The following is a 21,637-nucleotide window of genomic DNA, read 5'->3' on the forward strand; positions in this document are numbered from 1 at the left end:
GGAAATATAAGAACGAATAAGAGCTTGCAGAGGTGTACAGTATCACTGCACCTGTTCTGCCGGTTCCAGGCTGCGTTTCCGCTGAGTGAACTCATCAGGTTTAACCCAATTACCATATACTGTCATCACTCGAATCATTCTCAGATTCAGCATAGCATATGGAGAAAATAACTATCAGGGAGGGAACAGTTCAAATGTTATATTAGCAGTTTTGACTTTTTATGATTTCTGAAGAAAACGTGAATGGTGTTTGCCCATGCAAAACTCGCCGCCACAAACCTATGGGTGTTTGTAAGGACATTGCTATGTGTTTGCTAAGGTGTTCGGAGTCGTTTAACTCATGGTTATGTGGTTGCTAGGTGGTTACTAGTCTAGGTGTAGCCAGACCTTTGATTAAACAGTAAAAGGCCTGGCACTTATTGCAGCTTAAACTGCTCAATAACCGCCCACTTAGTCAGGAAAAGCCATTTGACTGACATGTAATCAATTACAGTCAGTTTTGTCATTACCTGCCATTTAGGGGTGGGGTTATCTGAGATACGGTATGTTATACCACAATAAAAGACCGGTGTCAGAAAACAATTAATAAGGTAGTTTTGGCAAACGATTGCACTGAAAACACTGTTTCCTGCTGTAGACATGGCTCGGGTCCCCTCCTTCAGTACAAGTCCATCATGGGCAGTGATGGACTGGCCATCTGGCCCACTGGGACTTTTCCCGGTGGGCCGTTTGAGCATTGGGCCGGTCAATCCCCCCACTCTTATTTAAGCGCTGCCATTTATTGCTGTGCATGGAAAACACCAAATACTCCAGAAGTTTGACGAAACGCCGCTACCCGATTAAACCGTGCAGTGTGAGAGCAGAGCAGGATCAACCCTCCCGAGCTACGCATCAACTGGCTGCAGAGTGGGAAAGTCCCTCCTGCACAATGCACGCACTGGCCACCGTGTGAGAGCCGAGTGGTACTGGACCTCCCGCGCAGCGCATTCACTGGCCACAACAAAAGAGCCGAGTGGCCCTCTTTGTCACTTTAATTATAATTATACTAAATATTGTATATTAGGGGAATATGTCTTTTTTTTTTTTTTTTTTGTCTCTACATGGATAAATCTGCATTAATATTTGCATGCATAAATTTCATAGTTTGTTTTTTAGAAACCATAATTACATCTTGTAATAAAGAGCATGGTTTTACTTGTGATCACCATGCTCTTAATAATACCATGGATAGGCCTATTATGCAAGAACTGTGGTACATTTTCATAAGGGCAAGTACAAAGTAGAATTTGACAAGAGCTTTAAAGCCTGGACCCCCATGAATTAAGGATGAAGCTATGAGTTTTTCCTTTGTAAATACGTTCAGTTCTAATGAACTTTAATGGAATGAGTTAATTCAATAATTAAGATCCTGATGAAAAAGAAATATCAGTTAAGAAGTCGTCCCCCACCCCCCCACCCCCATCAGGCCTAGATACGGATGACATTCTATTGAAGAAATATAAAATTAGCAATGACAAAAAATAGACACCCAGAGCACACACATTTTCTCAGATGGGCTATAAATAACGGTGATAAGACATGACTGTATTTACCACTCATTACCAAATCCATGGAGATCTATGGAGAGCCAAGCTAATAAAAGGCAACAGAGAGGGAGACAGAAAAAGTGATCAGGCCGTTAAAGCACAGAAAAAAACAAGGAAAAGAGAGTGATGGAGGGAGAGAGAAAGAAAGAAAGAGGGTATGTGAGAAGGCAATCAGGAGAAGGAGAGAATAAAACAGGTACAGGCCTGTGCAAGCCCACACCGCTGTTCCCAGATGTTTGCATGAATAGGGATGGGAGTTGTTAGAAATGTAACGATTTCATGTTCATTAATTATTTCTTTAACGATTCTTTGTGTTTTTGAGGAAGCCCCTACATTCAAATAATTGTTCAAAAATACTTAAATATATTCAGTTCAGACTGCAAGCTCACAAGTAAGCTAAAGCATTGTTTCTCATATGTGGTGCTGTAGATTCAGTAGCGTTTAAGCAAACACTGTGAGAGTAGAATGAATGCAGACATTCAAGAACCATTCACAAAACCGAACAATCATTAAAAATAATTCCAACCAGTTCTGAATATGAAGCGGTTCCCGACTTCCAACACTTCGTATGAATTTGAGATTGGAGCCTGAAGCACAGAGCAGGCCTTTGTAGAACATGCTGTCAACATTCTGATAAAGTTCATGAATCACGAAAACCCAGCTTCCAGCATGACACACATAATTTCCATTTAATCCCCCTCAGTACAAACTAGCTTTAAAATTCACTCAACTTTTTGGACTTAATCATGGTCCAAAGTCAATATTACATGGCTCAGCCACAAGGTCAAGCACCTTATTTATGGAACTCAGGGAAAAGGTGATGGCGGTAAAGAAGTGTAATCCTGTCTCCCCATTTTGTGACTAAGTATTGATGCATTGGTCTGCTTGAGTAATTTGGACTGGAGTAAAAGGTTCTTTTACTTTAGCTGGCATGTATATGAAAAACAGCAACATTCGCAGATGATTCATTCAATAGAATTAAATGAGAAGAAGGGACACTTGCTTTTGTGATTTGTTATGCACATTTCACCGTCACTTACAATGGAAGTGAATGGGGCCAACCTGTAAACGTAAAAATACTCACTGTTTCAACTACAGATATAGTCACAAGACTATAGATTTTAGATTTTAGTGTCATAAAAATCGCTTACTAACCTTTTCTGTGTGAAGTTACACCCATTTTTACAAATCTGTTTAAGCAGACGAATTAATGTAAGTGCTTTTATAAAATTATAAGCTTCACATTTCGGACTTTAAAGCCTCCAAAAATTGGCCTCATTTACTTCCACTGTAAGTGCCTCACTGGAACCTTGATTTTTGCTTTTTCTAAAAGAAAAGGAGGGATGAATCAAATTTTATTTTTATTTTTTTGTGGGAATTATCATGTCACAAATGCTGTCGATTGCGCTTACATTGTATTGAACCCGAAATATTTATTTAACCACTATGTTAACATGAGACTAGCATATTAAATTACTTACTAACCTTGTCTTAGCAAAGTTATAATACAATATCTTTCCAGTCTTGATCTCTTCATGTCCTAGCAAATTCTGTAAACTGTCATTTTTTCATGACGTGCAAGGATACCAGAAAGAGGCGGTTTAAATGGAAGAAACTCCACAAATAGGACATAGACTATATTCGTAATGCATATCCAGAAGTTTATCTGACTAGAAAAGAATTCCCACCACTAAAAGAATTAAAATTTATGCTCAAATAACACACCTTTTTGCACAGAATTAATGTACTTTGACAAAAACACAAGCTGCACATTTCTACTTTAAACACTCCGGATGCCTTACCCCATAGACTTATATTGTAAGTGCATACTTTACATCTATCACATAGTATACTGAACTATTATGTCTGAGAACCTTTTTAAAATTGTGTAAAATCATATTAACATCCGAAACTTCTCCTACACTAGAGTTTTTAGGTCAAGAAAAGCATTGTGAAAATGATGAAAATTTGCTCTGATTTATTTTAAACAGTTTTACTTATTCTGTGAAACCAAAATTCATGTCCAACTTTGTCTTCATACCTCACGAAATGCCAGCTCTCCACACACAGTAGCTGCATTCACAAACACACTGATCCAAATTCAACTCCAGGAGTTATTGCTTAGTTCATACACAGAGGAAGTGGTTCTCACATGAGTTCCTGAATGAACGTGTTGAACTCACAAAGGGTGAACTAGCCAACAGGTACACACCTAAAACTGTTTTCTGACAACCACAGATACTGTAACACTAAACGAAGTCCAGTATCCCTAAGGGGCTGTTCACACAGAACTTGTTCTTGCATTCAGTCTGCGCTATTGCTTACTAAGAGTATCACCAGCTAGGCAACAAGATGTACATGGGGGGAAAAAAATCCCTTGAAACCAGATTCTCTATCCAGTGCCAGTACAACAACAACCACATCAAACCAGGGCAGATACAAACATTTCCACTAGTGGTCGACCAAAATATCGCAAAGGCGATAAATCATCCGATGTTCTGACTTTTTTAATTATTGGCATCGGCCAATAAATTTTCCCATTTGGCTGATTTGTTTCTTGAGGGCAAGAAAAATCACCTGCTTGCATGTGATGCAACTGAGACATGTAAAAGACCAGTCACGGTTCATTTTGTTGCTACAAACAGTGTGCAAAACAGTCTCAATTAAACAGTCCGCATATCAGAGCCGCGGCACACGCATTTGAGCTCATAATGTTAAAGTGCTCACCTCTTTCATTCTCCCTGTCTCTCCTCAACAGTTCCCTGTAACTTTTAACTGTCTTGTCTTATGATAATAATGCAAATATCAATTAAACTAATATCATATACTGTCTGCAAATATGCGCATATCTCATTTAAACAGATGTAATAAACAAACCTCACAAAACTTGAGCAAATCCAGTGTCCTGTGGGGCGCTCATTTATTTACATCTAAAGCACGTATTCTGACAGTCTCTCCTCAACAGTTCCCTGTAACTTTTAACTTTCTTTTCCAATGATAAATGACAAATATCAACAAAACTTCTATTATATACCATCTGCAAATATGCAGACAACTTGTTTAAACAGATGTAATTCACGAACCTCACGAAAATCCAGCATTTTCTACCTGTCGACCACTCATCTAATATCTTCCTCTGAAGCATGTATTCTATCAGACAGAATCAAAAACTTCAGGATCAGGATCACAAGTTCTTCTGATTCACAAATCATGACGGTCAGTCTGTGACAATTCAAGCAGGCGATCCAGGCAGTTTAAACAGTCAGGAGATTGCTGCTCACGCTGGATCCACACGAGCGCTTGAGTGCAACTTCAAAGTAAAAGCACTTCACGTGTGCTACAAGTAAATGTCTTATTCACTATGCACTGTGTGTGCAATTGGTTTGATTCTGTATTTTTTGAGAAAATGCAATTGCTAACATGGACAATGCCATCCATGGTTGCTGGACTACCGTGTGAACAGTTATTTCCTAATATATTAACAATTTCTTCATGTGCAAATAAATTTAAAAAATCTGATGACTAAACAGAAACTGCCATCTACCATTTAAAATACAATATTATTTTTAATAATTTTATGTTTATTTTATTTACTATATTAAATTGTGCGATATATAGACATTGTATTGGCCACTCTGCTCTCTAGATATCGGCCATTAAAAAACCCATATCGGTTGACCACTAATTTCCACACTAAACTCACGGCATACACATGTGCACTGCAACAGCATGCAAACAGTTGGCTCTGCATGCTTGCGGAGTGTACCATAACAGAGCGCTGCTGCGAGCATGTGTGCCCTTGCATCACGGTCAGGTCTGCCAAAGTGTGTAACGATATACGTGTACGGTTAGTTCTGTTTCTTAGACAGGACATCACCTTGATGACAGCATCCATTGGCCCATTATGAATGTCAATATTTCTGAGCTATTTGAAGCTAAAGGTGATGGCAAAAATGATGATACTCTGTAACAGAATATAAACCAGGTAGAAAACTAGGTGGTATTGCAAAGGCTTAAAGGACTATTCCAGGTTCAATACAAGTTAAGCTCAACCGACAGCATTTGTGGCATAATACTGATTACCACAAAAATGTATTTTGACTTGCCCCTATTTTCTTTAAAAAAAGGAAATAAATCTGGGTTACAGTACGACACTTACAATGGAAGTGAATGGGGGCCAATTTTTGAACGTTAAAATAATCACTGTTTCAAAAGTATAGCCACAAGACATAAACAATATACATGATTTTAGTGTGATAAACCACTTACTAACCTTTTCTGTGTAAAGTTATAGCCAATTTTACAACTTCGTTGCCATGATGATGTAACGTCAACAACCCCTAAAACGACTGTAAAAATGACAATTTAAACAACGTTACAGCTCAAATAATACATGAGTTTTAACAGAAGAATTAATATAAGTGCTTTTATAAAATTATAAGCTTCTCATTTATGCCTTTAAAAACCCTCCAAAAATTGTCCACATTCACTTCCATTGCAAATGCCTTGATTTTTGCTTTTTTTTTTATAGAAAAGGAAAATTAATTGGGATGATATACTGAATTTTGATATATTGTGAACCCAAAAAAATTATGAACCATATCGAGGCAAACCTCAATATTTCAAAATTTTAAACATTGTTTTCTGTCCATGTGATAATAAATTAAATAACCCGTCAAACATTATAATCTCCCTATTGCTTGATTTTACCCCTACTGCACTTTTTTCTACACTGTTTACAGAGTTCACACAAGGTCTTTGAAGTGCTTAAAGTGCTTGAATTTAGCTCTTAAAAATTTAAGTTCTGGAATACCTGGAAAATCGTTGTTTTGTTGAAAAGTGCTTAAAATTAAAACAGACCATTTTTTCTGTGTAATGTGTCTCCAAAGATGAAATCCCACACTCCACTTTTGTTGAATAATGTGTCTTTTAACATCCTGTCTGTTCTATACAGTCAGATAAAAAAGTTAAAATAAATATTAATTTTGATCACAAATAGCACGGTTGTGCTGATAAAAGCGAGACATCTCTCTCCTTATTGTGAGATGCGTATTAAACTCTTAAAGTGACAGTACCATAATAGCACATTATACAAATGAATGTAACTCAGTGTTATTACTTATAAATTGTACACATTATTTCAAATATTGGCAGCTCATTTCATTATTATATATACACAATTTCAAGAAATAATATTAATTGACAGAAAGTAGACTTTTTTTATTTTCAAAAAGCTAAAATGTGATTCTAATAATCAAGACAAATTATTAAAAAATAAATATACACTCCCACATACTTTTTCAGGACAGGTTCAGTTCTATTGCTTGTTCTGCGCCTGATCAGCTGGAATGTAGCCCACTATTTTTGAAGGCTTATTTGTTTATTATCTTTTGCATCTGGCGTAAAACCTGTGCCAAGTCAAATATGCAGATCACGGATGGTCCTCTGTGGCGACCCCTAACAGGAGCAGCCGAAAGAAAGAAGATTTGTTTATGATCTTTTCTTATAGTGAAAGGTCTATGAGAAACTCTTATTTAAACTTTGAAAATTTATATTGTGTATTAAAGAACTTTATTTTGATGAGAAATTATGATGTGCATTTTGTGCAAACATTTTTCAAAAAATAAACACAATTTCCTCCATACTTTATTATTTAAGTGTTATCGTATCGAATCGAGATAATATTGAATCGTAAACCTCATATCGTATATCGAACCGAATCATGAGATAACCATATCGTCCCATCAACATTATGCCACTAATGCTGTTGAATGAGCTTAACTTGTATTAAACCCGGAATATTCCTTTAAAGGAAGTTCACCCAAAAATACAAATTCTGTGATTATTTAATCACCCTCAGATCATTACAATAAACTAATTTGCTGTTGTTTTTTCCTTGGAACAACAGTTCATAGTGACCACGTCTTCAAAGCTCAAAAAAGGACAAAAAACACCATAAAAGCAACAGTATAAAATATATGCCCCTCCACGGCTCCAACAAAGCTCTGAAATGTAATTAGTATCCATGTTCAGATTTAAAAATATGTTTTGAGCATGCCAGTTCAAATATGAAAAATCTAGTATGACATTTGCGAACTGCTACAGAAAGAAATATTATCAGTGAAAAATGACCTTGTATGGAAAAAAGCTGCTTGAAGATTCTTCAAAAATGTTCCATTAGTGTTCCACTGAAAAAAACTAACAGCATAAGGGTTTGGAACGATACAGAATTTCCCCTTTAATAAAATTTAAAGGACAGAAATGGAGGAATAAGAGATATGTTAATAGCTGAAGCATGTTTATTTGGCATTCATCAGTGCATAGCAGTGTGGCAGCTCAGCCAAAGTGGTCGACACAGGTCAAGGTCATTGTATTTAGCCCAGAAGCTGATAGCCTGTTTAGGCAGGAGAAGAGCGTGACACTGTTACTGATGAATAAGAGCAACAATATGAGCAAGAAAAATGAGAAAAGACTCCACCTGAAAGTTCATCACCTGACAGAACCAGCCTTTCAGCTCTCACACTGAGGGAGCCAGGGGGCAAAATGTCTCCTTTTGCCCTTCAGCATGGGGAAAAATTGCCCCATCTGAAAATATGCAAGGAGATGGCTCTGAAGAACTGCCATTGCATTAGTGCCACTTCCTGTCACTGCAATAGAAGAGCTGAGGGGGTAAAGCAAGAAGGGAATACATCTGCACATACAACAGATACACACCTAGGTCTATATACCTATTGTCTATATGCAATTGTGAATGTATTTAGTTATGCTGTGCTCTAAAATATTTCATCAGTTAGATTTGTTTTGAGTGAATCTTCTTTTGATCAGTTCTCTTCAATGACCCAATTTACACATTGAATGGTCTGAATGATTCTTTAGTGGATCAGTCAAAAATACTTTGCCAGTTATCACAAATGACTGGACACTGCAAAAATAATTTTCTTAATCAGTATACAGTATTTGTCTAGTTTGCCAGTAAAGAAAAATTATTGTGGGTAAATTATTCTTAAAGGAATAAAGTTCTGTTATTATTTACTCACTTATGTCATTTCAAACCTGTGTGACTTTATTGATTCTGTGGAATACAAAAGGATAGACCAGGCAGAATGTTAGCCTCAGTCACCATTCACTTTCATTGTTTGCATCTATTATTTCATTTTGTGTTTCATGGGGAAAAAAAAGTCATGCCGGTTTGGAGCAACATGAGGGTGAGTAAATAATGACATATTTATAATTTTTGTGGTAAACAATCCCTTTTAAATAAGTTACATTTTTTTGAGAAGCACAGTTGCTTTTGATATTAACACTTGTTTTAAGAGAATACATCTTGATTAAAACTACTGGCAGTCCAAAAATAGGTATTGTTTAAAAACAAGTCATATTAACTTATTTATAATTATTATCTTAACTATTATTTCAATTTTGCTAAATTTAGTGAATGTATGTTTTAAGGATGTTTACATAAATGTGCTTAGTCAGACTAAAGACTAAACGACACAGGCAACAGAATGTTACTCAGATGGTACCAGCAAGTGCTAGTAAAGCCAGTGTTTAGGAAGATCTGAAGATGGATGTTGCGAAGGTTGGACTCACCTTGTTTTGGGACACTCTAATAAACCTGACGGATTATACATGGTGTAAACCAAAATGAGAGATGAATTATGAAACAGGATCCAAAAGACAAGACAGAACACACGTTTTATCAGTGGACTTAATTCGCTAAAATGTAAAAAACTGAAAAAGGCGAGAGAAGTGACAATTGCTGTGGTTCCAACCAACTATTTTTATGTGAAATGTAAATCTGCAATAATATGCGCATAAACTTTATTCGGGAAACAATGACATGTTTTGGCCACTTGCGCACATTAATGAAATTTCTGACCTTGGCATACAGTTCCAAGGTTTTCATATATATGATTTCATGCAATATATTATGCGATAATGTACATTTTATTTTCATATTTCACCTTTGATCCTTTTAATCACATTTTAGCTTGTGTACAAATTTCACATTCTATCAATTTATATGAAGTCATGATATTGCATTTTTAATAATGATACAAGCTGTTGTCACTGTTTGAAATTTCATACAAATTTTTTACAAAATATTCACAAGGTTGTAACCTAATGAAAATATAATTAGTAATATAATAATTTGCCACTGTATCAAAGCTACTGTTAAACTACTATTTTTACCAATCCGCGGCATAGATGAAGCACAAGCCTATTTGTTAAATTCTTTAATATTTACAGTGCTTTCTGAAGTAAAAATATTTCAAAATGTATGATTGTGCCTTTTAAATCTTTATGTATTTACAAATTTCTTACACTTACTACATTACTAAATTTTGTAACATGTTTGTTTATATGCACTTTATTTACATTGAATTTACATTGATATTGCGGCGGGGTGAGCAAGAAATGTAAAATGTCCATAAAGGGAGATGATAAAGTGTCCAAGGGGAAAATAGTGTTCATAGGTGAGACATGGCTCCGTGAAGGGCGGGGTAGTGTCTTTGTAATGGCCCAGGCATGAGCTGGGTCCGTCGGCCTCTTACGCTCCCCTCCAGGGTCCAAGGCGCGAGGGGCAGGAGTGTCCTTGACGGCCTATCTTCCCAGGCTCGCGGCAGGTGTGAGGGGAAGGCGTCCCGGCATCTAGCCCGTCAGGGGCGACGTGAGCTGTTCACCCCCGCGACTCATTAATGCGTCCAGGGGTCCGAGGAACGGGTCCAGCAGGATGCCAGTGTTTGCACACGTGGAGATTTGAAGCCGGCTCCCCGAGAAGAGGTGAGCTCTGCGTTTTAAAGACAGCGGTGATGAAGCATTATTCCCATCAGGTGTGCTTCATTCACCACTGTCAGAACGAGGCATTTTAATTATGCACCTCTTCTTGCTCTCCTGCCCAACTCCCATCGTGAGCCTGGCTGAAGGGCGGCCCTAAGAGGCGGGGTGACGATGACGAGCCGGAGAGGCGGATCATTCCACCACAATATGAATAACAAGCTCTAAATTGGTACTTGGCCACTCCGCAAGCGTTTATGGTCGAATGAGCGCAGCACATTTACGGTTGAATGAGAGAGCAAAGTTGCACGGTTGTTTTTCCCTCATCCGTGCAACGTATGATTAGAAATAATGTTTCTTTGTAGCTTTTTGATCACCAACTGACTGTAAATAACAGAAAGGATTTTAAAAGAGACATGAAATGAAAATGGGGTGCCTGGGTCTCGTCTTTGGATACAAAATACACGGAACGAAGCAAAAGGAATCTTTTATTTATATAATGTGTATGACTAGCTTTTACTAATATTTACATTCTCAAATTCATATCTACAAACTCTCGAGTTTTGCAACACTTATACCTTCTAACTGAAGTCCAGCAGGCGCATTACTGGTCTGTATCCATGCTTTGAAACAGAGAATGTTGTGAAAACAGTCCGGGAAAAAGTTTAACCAAACTCAGAATTTAGCTGTTCTATTATGACAAGGCAGGCTCCCTCAAGATAATGTGCATGACGAAGTGGATGGAAACTAGGGCTGGGTGATAAGATGATGTAATCGGATATCGGTGATATCTGACAAATATCCTGATGCCAATTGTGACACTCGACAAAAGATAATCAATAATATCGGAAAATTACTAAACCATTTAGCTGGGAAGTCACCAAATATATTAAATAGCAGCACAGGGTATGAAATTAGCACCTGCAAAATGTGGGTAGGCTACATCATGCACATAGTGTGAAATTTTGCTCATCTACTAGCCACTGTAGCGGGCAAACTGTAAGATAATTGACTTTAGATCATAATTTGTATTAGTAATTTTCCACCTGTTGTAGGCGGATACTTGCGTGATGGCAAATGGAAGGGTGGTTATACAAGATTTTTTTACATCTTTATTTTCAGTACTTTTTCATTTTGTTTGAAGAGCAACTTGAATTTAGAAATGTTTTTGGTTAAAATTGTTCATGTTTCAATAAATAAATGTAATTTTAAAAGCAAAATCAATAAAGAAAGAATATTCACTGATCCCTCGGTCGGAGGGTTGACGATGTAATCGGATATCATGTTATTTTTTTTATGCAAATATTGTGAACATATTTCTTGTATATCACCCAGCCCTAATGGAAACGTGCAATGATTCGAAATTTCTTTGGTAAATTTTTTAGAAATATGCTTAAAATGTGCGAAACATTTGGATGGAAACCCAGCTAATATTTAAAAAGAACTAGTGCTGTCAGCGTTAACACATGCGATTAATTAAAAACGTTTAACACGTTCATTTTTCTTCATCGCGATTAAGGCATGTACCGATTTGACATTAGATTCTGACATTTTATTCAGCTGTGTGAGTTGGAAACACTGTTAGAGGGCGGGGAATTTGTGATGCGTTTAGTGGGACATTACACTCATATACACACTAAAAACAAACACACAACAGCGAGTCCGTGCCAATGATCAAGTGCTGGAGAAAAACCTCTTATAAAACTAATGCTGAAGGGATTTCGTGGGTCTTCACTTAACTCCTTCACGCGTCTTTTGTATGTCAGCATTTTACCACATAAGCATGTCTATTCTAGCCCACTGTGCAGCTAGTTTTTCTCCCTGTTAAAGCTCGTTTCAAATTTCATATAATTTCAACTTTGTACCCGTTGCCGCTGAGCTTTTGAAGTGTCAGCTAATGATCACAGGACAGTTTGGATTAAATATCTTTACATTGGAAGTGCCACCGCTAAAAGCAGAACAAGACGCACTTTTCATATGGAGTTCAACGCAGCGCTTGATGCCCTTACGAATCATGTGCATTTCAAACCTAAAGTGAAAAGACAGCCTGCCGACTGATTAATATTAAATGAGGGTTTAATGTGCATTGCAATGAAAACTAGTTCTTCAATCAGTCAACATCCCAGTTAGACTTTGGGAAATGTTTAATGTTACTCAAATTGGAGCTATTTTAGTGAATTTCTGTCTTTATACTGTGAAGTTTGGAAAATATATATATATATATATATAATTATATAATAAGTCAAATAAAAAAATAAAAATAAAAAAAAATAACAACAATGACTTACTCTAATAACACATGGCATAGCGAAATCAGCACATACAGCACTCGGCCACCATCTTTGGAACACTCCCTGGGCAGCTATTTGTTATGGATACAAGTGGCATGAAAGTACAGCTCCTAAAGTATCTACAAAATCTAGAAAGAACAAAATCTCCGAAACAAGTTGGTCAAGATTACGATCAAAGAACATATTTTAAATCAGCAGTAAAATCTGACAATACTGGAATCATAAATTGTGCTTCTTTGCTTAGATCATGCTAAAAGGCGATATTTTCTTGGCTGGTTCCCCTAATGCACATGAACGTTTGTTTGACAGGCAATGTCTGTATCTAAAATGCGAATGGCTCTTTTACCTGAAATGCAGGACTTTCATCTGAAAGGGTGGACTTTCGTTTCTACATCTACAATATTGGGTGTTCCAATTTCTCCCATTCATATAAATACAAGTGCTCTGTCTTGGGTAAATAGTCTCTGGTTGGACTGTGAATTATGTGAACAAGACCAAGGGTTCTGCACTGAAATACCACACACTGGAGTAGCTCAACTTTTGAACATGTTTGCCCCTCAATTATTATGATAAAACTTTGCACAATGCGAGGGAAAAATTTTTCAATATCTGAAAAAAGAAAATGTGCTTCCTCGTTTAACAGATAATACAAGGCCAAATCCCCTCAGTTTTGTTTTCCCAATATTCTTACTAAGGGGTCAGGAATGGGGCATTCAATTATAGGATGAAGCATAGTGCAATATCATTCATATTTGTGTACAAAAAAGGCAACTGGATTACAGATCATAAGCGATTTACACTCAGGGAAGGGAAAAAAAAGGAAAAGCAGTTCTAGGAACTGGATGCATTTTCAATATCATAACAGCACACGAAAAAAGGCTGTGTTTGTCCGTGCAGCTGCTGTACATTCGGGATTTGGGATTTACCCACATAATTATCTCCAGGTTAGTAATCCATTGCTAACCAATCATCACAGAGATGGGGCTTACAAAGGCCGGCTGTTACCCTACTTGTGCGGCCCTTTATGCTATAATTTGTACCTCTATGCAATCAGATTACTCTTAATCTAAATTACTTGCGTCCACACTGAACAGATCATATTTAAGCTTGATGTACCAAGCGTGAGTGAACATGGGACTCATACTAGGTATGAATTCCAGCAGCTGATAAATTATTATATTTTTTTTTTTTAAATGATGCTTTAATTACTTGCAATCATAAAGCATCTTACAATAATGCCTCTAAGATAATTTGATGATACCTCGTGAAAATGTATACTCATTACAATTAGCAGTTGACCGAATTCTTAATGGCCAATGCTGATATTATATAGAGCAGCATGGCCGATGGCCAAAATAATGTCAATATGTAATACAATTTAATGATAGTAATAAAGATCATGTATACCTACATATACATGATCATTTGTATGGGAAGGAAATCGTCAGATATCGTACGAATCGGCTCGTGTGACCTTTATTCCCATATTTACCAAAGTGGCATTCAACTGATCACAAAGTATAGTCAGCACCATCACTATTTGAAAAAAGTATTTTTTTTTTTTTATCAAATCTAGACAGGCCCCATTTCCAGCAGCCATCACTCCAACACCTTATCCATGAGTAATCATGCTAAATTGCTAATTTGGTACTAGAAAATCACTTGCCATTATAACAAACACAGTTGAAAGCTATTTGGTTCGTTAAATGAAGCTTAACATTGTCTCTGTGTTTATATTTGAGTTGCCATAGTATGTAAAAGACTGGCATGCCTTAAGGTCAATATTAGGTCAAAAATGGCAAAAAATACACAGCTTTCTTTAGTCTCTAATCATTGTTTTGAGGAATGAAGGCTATATAATGCTTGAAATTGCCAAAAAACTGAAGATCATACAAAGATGTACACTGCAGTCTTCAAAGGACAACTGGCTCTAACAAGGACAAAAAGAGATGTTGAAGGCCAGATGTACAATTAAACAAGAGGATAAGTACATCAGAGTCTCTAGTTTGAGAAACAGACGCTTCACATGTCCTCAGCTGACAGCTTCATTGAATTCTACCCGTTCAACACCAGTTTCATGAACAACAGATAATTGGAAATACCCATTGAGCTTTTGTGGGATCAGCTAGACTGTAAGGTGCGTGAGAAGTGCCTGACAAGACAGCCACATCTATGGCAAGTGAAACAGGAAGCGTGGGGTGAAATGTCACCCGAGTATCTGGACAAACTGACAGCTAGAATGCCAAGGATCTGCAAAGCTGTCATTGCTGCACGTGGAGGATTTTTTGATGAGAACACTTTGAAGTTAAGAAGTTCTGAACATTGTTTTCAAATTGTAATAGTAATTTTTCACGTTGTTAATGTCCTGACTTTACATTGTGAAGACTTGAATGCCACTTTGGTGAATAAAAGTAACAATTTCTTTCCATAAGAGCAAAATTTGTACATTATTCCAAACTTTTGGCTGCCAGTGTGTGTGTGTGTGTATATAATATAATATAATATAATATATATTAAAATGAAATGGCCAGATGAAAAGTCTGGGAGGGCCTTGATAACCACTGTTTCCTTTATTCAGGGACGATTCATGAAAAATTAAGGATCCATGCACTCTTGCACTACTGCACTCATTATGTGTTTCCTTATCTACAAACACCTAGTGATACCTAGTGATACCAGACAGTGAGAGAGAGTGGTCCAGTGAGGAGATGTCATGCAAACAAAGGGTAGCTGTTTGTATTGCCCGATCAGAAGTGTCACATCTTTCTATTGTTGCTGAATCTATTTATACTGTATATGACTAGTAGTCCACTAGCAAAATTTTGCACAATGGAATGCAGGGTCAGAGAAATAGCTAATGTGGCTGATCACGTTAAGTGCTTCCTCTCTATGTAAGATTGCATTTACTTTGCCTCCAGTGTCTAAAGCTGCTCGAATGGTCTCTATTCAAACAGAGCAAGTCATTGACCCGTGCAGTAGTTCCGCTCCTTCGGTAGCTTTGAGAGGTATTCTGTGTAAAGTCTTGTGGTTTGTCCGCTGGTATTAGACACAGTGAGTGTGAGTTGCCTCTCTTACACTCTGATGTCAGTGTTGAAAGGATTAAAGAGGCCCTACTGCTTCCCACCTGTCACCGAGCCAAACCATCCCTCGGCTCATCTGAATTTGCAAGTTGCTTCATTCCTCAAAATCACATTTAACAAATGACTCCTCGGCCTGCAGTTAAACTCCAGACCCAGTTTTAATCCACGATCCGCTGCATAGCACAGCCGCTGCATAAGTACTGTTTAGAACAATATTTTTCAAACTTTTAAACATTGTCTAATTCTAAGGGGCTGAACAAGTTTTTGCGCTAAAAATAAAAGCTACAGGGCTCGACATTAACGCTTGTCTGGGACAAGTGGATTTTTGAAGGGGCAAGTTAAAAGAGAATTTTACTTGCCTGGCCAGACAAGTAGCCCGATTAAAACCTCAATATTAGCTCATTAGCACAGGATTGTGCACAATTTTAATCCTTCCCGCAAGTCTCACGTTCATAATGCGGGGAATTTCCTCTATCGCGTCCCTCTCACCTTTCCTTGTGAGCGCGCACAGTGAACTTTAGATGTTACATATAAACGGGTATAATCCCATTAATCGGGCATGCGAATGGTGTTGCACCATGTCTCTGTAAGTGGGTGATGCGATAAAACTATCGCTCCTGTTTATAATTAACAAAGCTGTCTTCATTGCAAATGTGCAACGTTGGAGCGATGATAGTCTCATTATATCACGGCGCTCCCTCATAATACAGCAAGAAAGACAGAAAATGCTTTGTGTAATGCAACCATCTGTAGAGTGAAGAGAAAAGCTTAAAACAGACTTATGCATCACCCTGAAGACCTGTTACATGTCTCATCTCTCAAAGCTCCATCTGATGTTGATGCATGCATCTATAGTATTTTCTGTCATGGGAATCAGTCAATTTGAATAAGTAGCCTATATAACAATATACAGTAGGCCTACATTATAATAATATTAATACTGTAACATTAATATAATACATAAAATGAAAACTTATTATCTATCCTTAATATACAGTACAGGCCTGTTTTCAATAGCCTATCATAACTGATTTAGCAGCAAGGTTCTTTCAGGATTTTACCTATTAACATTTTCAATTTTCAGCAAGAAGGTTCTAGGTTCGAGTACCGGCTCACCCTTTCTGTGTAGAGTTTGCATGTTCTCTCTGTTCTTCCCCCACTGTCCATGTGTGAGTGAGTGAGTGTAAGTGAATGTGTGAATCTCAAGTGTGGGGGAGAGTGTGAATGTGTATGTCTGTGTGTGTTAGCCCTGTGATGGACTGGCCACCTGTCCAGGGTGTTTCCCTGCCTTCGGCCCAAGATAGCTGGGGCTCTTTCAGCTGGGACTCAGCACTACACGTGACCCTTCATAGGACAAGCGGCTACAGAAAATGGATGAATGGATTCATAGGACAAGTGGCTATAGAAAACAGATGGATGGATGGATGGATGGATGGATGGATGGATGGGTTAGTGAGGCACCTATAGAATGGAAGTGAATGGGGCCAGTCTGTAAACGTTAATCCAGTGGTTCTCAAAATGTGAAGTGAGGTATTGCAAGGGGGGTGTGGAAGACTGACCCGTCATCAAATCTCGTTCACTTTCACACATTCAACAAAAATAGTGACAATACACATAAGAACCGATGTGCCTTCTCTCCTGCCTTGTTTAAACTTTCGCCTGGCACCACAGCGCATCCTGCGTGCGCAGCTCTAGACAGCCCAAAGCATTGATGTCAGGTGCGCTCATGTAAACAAGGTCATTCTTGCGTGCACGCCAGTTTCAAATGAGTGACGAGGTGAATTAACACTTACATTTCGGTCTGATCCTCACAAAACACTATCATATGGCTTCAGAAGAATTGAAATCTAAGGCACAAGTGTTACGGATGACTTTAATGGCGCTTTTATGTGTGCTTTCAGAGCTTGGACAGTCACAAACACTATCCTCTCGTCCCTCAATCTTGTGTTTCACGGATGAAAAAAGAACTACTGATTTTGAAGTGATAGCGGAAAGGTCAGTTTTTATTAAAGTTTATCATTATCATTAATCAGGTGCAAATTATTGTCCAGAGGTCCTGACCGCTCCCGAAAGCATGTAGATGGCACTGTCAAGTGATACTTGTTACTTTTTTGAGTGCTGTTGTTTTTCTTGCTTCAAAGGGGGCATGGTCCGCACATTTTTTCACCAGGTAGATACTCTTCATCTTCAACCGCTGCTCGGGGCCTTCACCTACAACTCCTCATTCACATCGCAGAAACTCCAAAAAAAGAATGTATGTAAGTGCTTTTATAAAATTATAAGCTTCATATTTCTACCTTTCAACCCTCCAAAATTGGCCCCATTTACTTTCATTGTAAGTGCCTCACTGCAACCTCAATTTTTTCTTTTTTTTTTCTTTAAGAAAATAAGGGACGAGTAGAAATGTATTTTTGTGATAATCAACATTTTGCCACAAATGATGATGATTGAGCTTAACTTGTATCGAACCCAGAATATTCCTTTAAATCAATTGTGAGCTGAGTCACCTAAGTGTTCTGCATGAGGAGCTTTATTTGAATTATGCAACTGTCAAGTTAAGAGAAGTTAAATTTTAAAATTGCATCTCGGAACCTCTGCATTCTATTCCATTCTGCTTTGCTGCATCTAGCTGTTTTGAACACTAAAAAGCATCCTGTATGAACACCCTCTAAGAAGGTCACTGCCATTGTAGCTAGTATACAGCATGGCATCTTACTAGGTTGTAAAACTTAGCTAGTCTGCCTACGTTACATGCATGCCATTATCTGGGATTAGGTACATGGTGAAATTCTAACATGATGAGCCACATTTATGGCTTAAATCATTAATGGACATGTTGAAATATAACTAGAGAAGAGTGGCTTTTATCAGATTTTTGCAGGGTTACATATAACCTGAGGCTCTGCTAAATAAACCACTACAGTCAAGGCAGCTGTTGAAGTTCAGTTCCTCTCTTAGGTCCATTACTTTGTCCTGGATTTCTGTGGTGGTAGGAAGGTTCCATCCCACTAACTTCAGTTGATTGACGGGAAGTCTGAGGAATTTAGAAGTCTGGCTGAGGACAGGCACCTCGTGCCAGTAGTCATTCAAAAGGAGATCAATGAAAGCCATCAAGTCTACAAGTTGAGCCTAGAGTTTTAAGAGGCCATGGCTGTACACAACCTGATTATAGTAGAACTAAATTACTAGGTGCAGACTAAGCACTTTTCCTCTACTGCTTTTTTAAACATTACAAAAGAAATGCAACAAATTGGATTTGATATGATGGTTTGAAAATCCAATTTGTCTGATCCAAATCTAATGCACCAATAAAATAAAAGTCCAAGAAAAAAACAGTTATATCTAAAACAATAACTGCAAATATAGCCGGTAAAGCAATAGTTCTCAAGTGGTGGATCGTGACCCAAAAAATAGGCCACAGTTAGGAGCACTGATAACAGGGGAAAAATAAACAATGCTAAATTCAAATACAATGCCATTTAAAATATGACTGTGCAATAGTTAAGTTAGAAAAATTACAAAGCGCCTTAGAGGACAGGGTGTGATTTTTTTTCTGAAAAAGTTTTGCGTGCCCTCGCATTACGTTTTGCTTCCCCTCGCAATAGTTTTGTGTTCCCTTGCAATAAGTTTTGCATGCCCTCGCAATAAATTTACCATGGTTTTACTACACTAATCATATTTGTAACCATAATATTCGTAGTGAAACCATAGTAATAATAGAGAAAAACAAAAACTATGGTAATTAAAATAATAATTTTGTGGTTATTAAGGTTTTACTTCAAATATCACGGTTTAACTCTGGTTACTGTAGTAGTTTAACCATGGTATTTGTAGTAACAGCATAGTAACCACAAGATTAACAATGGTTAATCTATAGTAAACCATGGTTACTATATGGATACAGTACTGTTTTAAAACCATGGTTTCTACCAAAAAAAAAAAAAAAAAAAAAAAAAAAACAATTGTTACTTTTCATAGTTACTAAAATGTTACTGTAGTAAAACCATGGTTTCTGCCAAAAGAAAAAAAAACAGACACACACATGATTAGCCTACCACAGTCATGGTTACAATAATATTATAAACCATGGTTTCCGCCGAGAAAAAAAAAAAAAAAAAAAAAAAAAAAAAATAGGGGGCCTGAGTAGCTCAGTAGTAAAAGACGCTGGTAGCTATAATGTGGTTCGTTCTCGGTGGGGCGCGTGGTGGGTTGAGCGTGGATGCCGCGGTGGATGGCGTGAAGCCTCCACACGCGCTATGTCTCCGTGGCAACACGCTCAACAAGCCACGTGATAAGCGCGGGTTGACAGTCTCAGATGCGGAGGCAACTAGGATTCGTCCTCCGCCACCCGGATTGAGGTGAATCACTACGCAACCACAAGGACTTAAAAGCGCACTGGGAATTGGGTATTCCAAATTGGGAGAAAAAGGGGAAAAAATCCCCAAAAAATAAATAAATAAATAAAATACCATGGTTAAAAATAATCTTGGTTAAAATATCATGGTTAAAATATGGTCACTGTTGTAAAACCATGGCAAATTTATTGCGAGGGAATGCAAACTATTGTGAGGGAACGTAAAACTTATTGCGAGGAAAAACTATTTTGGGTTCTGTCGAAAATAAATAGACTTATCAAAGAGAAAACTTTTTCCAAATCCTTTGTTCTTGACTGTGCGTCAAACTCTTCAAATCCTACGATATTTTGTCACAAATTCTACTGTCACTAGGTAGAACCTTGCCAAATTAGACAGATGCCAACATAGACAAGTTGTGCAACATGCTTTCAACCTCGAAAACCATTAATGAACCTATGCAAAATAAAAGAAAATACAACCCAGGCTAAATTAAATACAAATTTACTTGCTGCCAGGATAATCATGGTTTATGCCAACCACAATGTGTTTTGTACAGTGACTTATTGGCTTAATAAATGTTTTAAATATATGAATAATAATAATGCATTTCATTTTGTTTGATTTTAAGGACTTTGGTGTTTTGTACTTGTTTTATTTGGCACTGTGTAGGGTCATTTATAATGTCCAAGGTAAAATCTGGGTCCTAACCCCGTGGGAAACTATTGATTTTTAACATGCTGGAAATTATGAAATCCCTCATTTGACCTTTTCTCTCTCAGGCAAACAGTACAATCCAGCTAACACAGCATTTATCACCTGTTATCAAGCTCGAAGTAGTTTCTGGACACTCTGTGTCCTCGCTTTCAAAGTTGGACCAATCAAACCCATGGCCTGTAGGCGCTACTGATGTAAGTGACTGTGACTTCAGGGTTACAGGAGTCATATCCCAGATACTGGGGAAGTACAAAAAGATGATGACTTCATAAGCACTGACAGCATTTCATTACAGTTTAAGTGACTCTGTACAGTGTACACTGTTGGAATTAATTCAAGGTTACTTTCAAGCCAAAGAGGTTCACTTGGAGTGTTAATTGATTTCATCATGTACCACAGTACGAAAATTTTCACTCATTTTGCTGATGCAGAGAAACTGAGTTTTAGGACTAATGCTGAGGAGGTTCTAATTGGGTGCCGTAGAGGGACATCATTTCAAATTGCCGTTTTATTTTTCTCTTACACTTTACTTTTATTTAATTTTTTTCTTGCAATTTATTATAGAAAAGGAAATGATGAGTAAAGCATTTGGGAAATTAGATTTTAACTTGGTCCACTGAAAAAAATGATTCCTTGCTTCAGCAAATATTGCTCATTAAAATAAACAGATTTTACTGAAAATGTAATGCTGTCAACTTTCCTTAATTATATGCTATATGTGTGACACAAGATACTGAGATTATGCTGTACTCATAATAATAACGAAACTTTGCTAACTATTTTGAGTGAAGCGACGATAATCTGAAGTTTAGTAAACCCAGCCTCATTTTTTA

At 37.4% G+C, this 21,637-nt stretch overlaps 1 protein-coding gene across 2 annotated transcripts in view; it reads right to left on the minus strand.

Moving 5' to 3' along the window:
* LOC127447916 (zinc finger protein 385B-like) overlaps positions 1–21,637 on the minus strand; it is a 191,623-nt gene that overhangs the window by 152,750 nt on the left and 17,236 nt on the right. The window contains exon 1 of one of the 2 annotated variants that reach the window (XM_051710118.1): positions 20,907–21,023. The exons of the other annotated variant lie outside the window; for it this stretch is intronic. The gene's annotated coding sequence lies outside the window, so the exon portion shown is untranslated. Of the gene's footprint in view, positions 1–20,906; positions 21,024–21,637 lie in introns of those variants that run through there. 2 annotated transcript variants of the gene reach the window in all.

The sequence above is a fragment of the Myxocyprinus asiaticus genome, chromosome 11, assembly GCF_019703515.2.
Source record: "Myxocyprinus asiaticus isolate MX2 ecotype Aquarium Trade chromosome 11, UBuf_Myxa_2, whole genome shotgun sequence".
NCBI lineage: Eukaryota > Metazoa > Chordata > Actinopteri > Cypriniformes > Catostomidae > Myxocyprinus > Myxocyprinus asiaticus.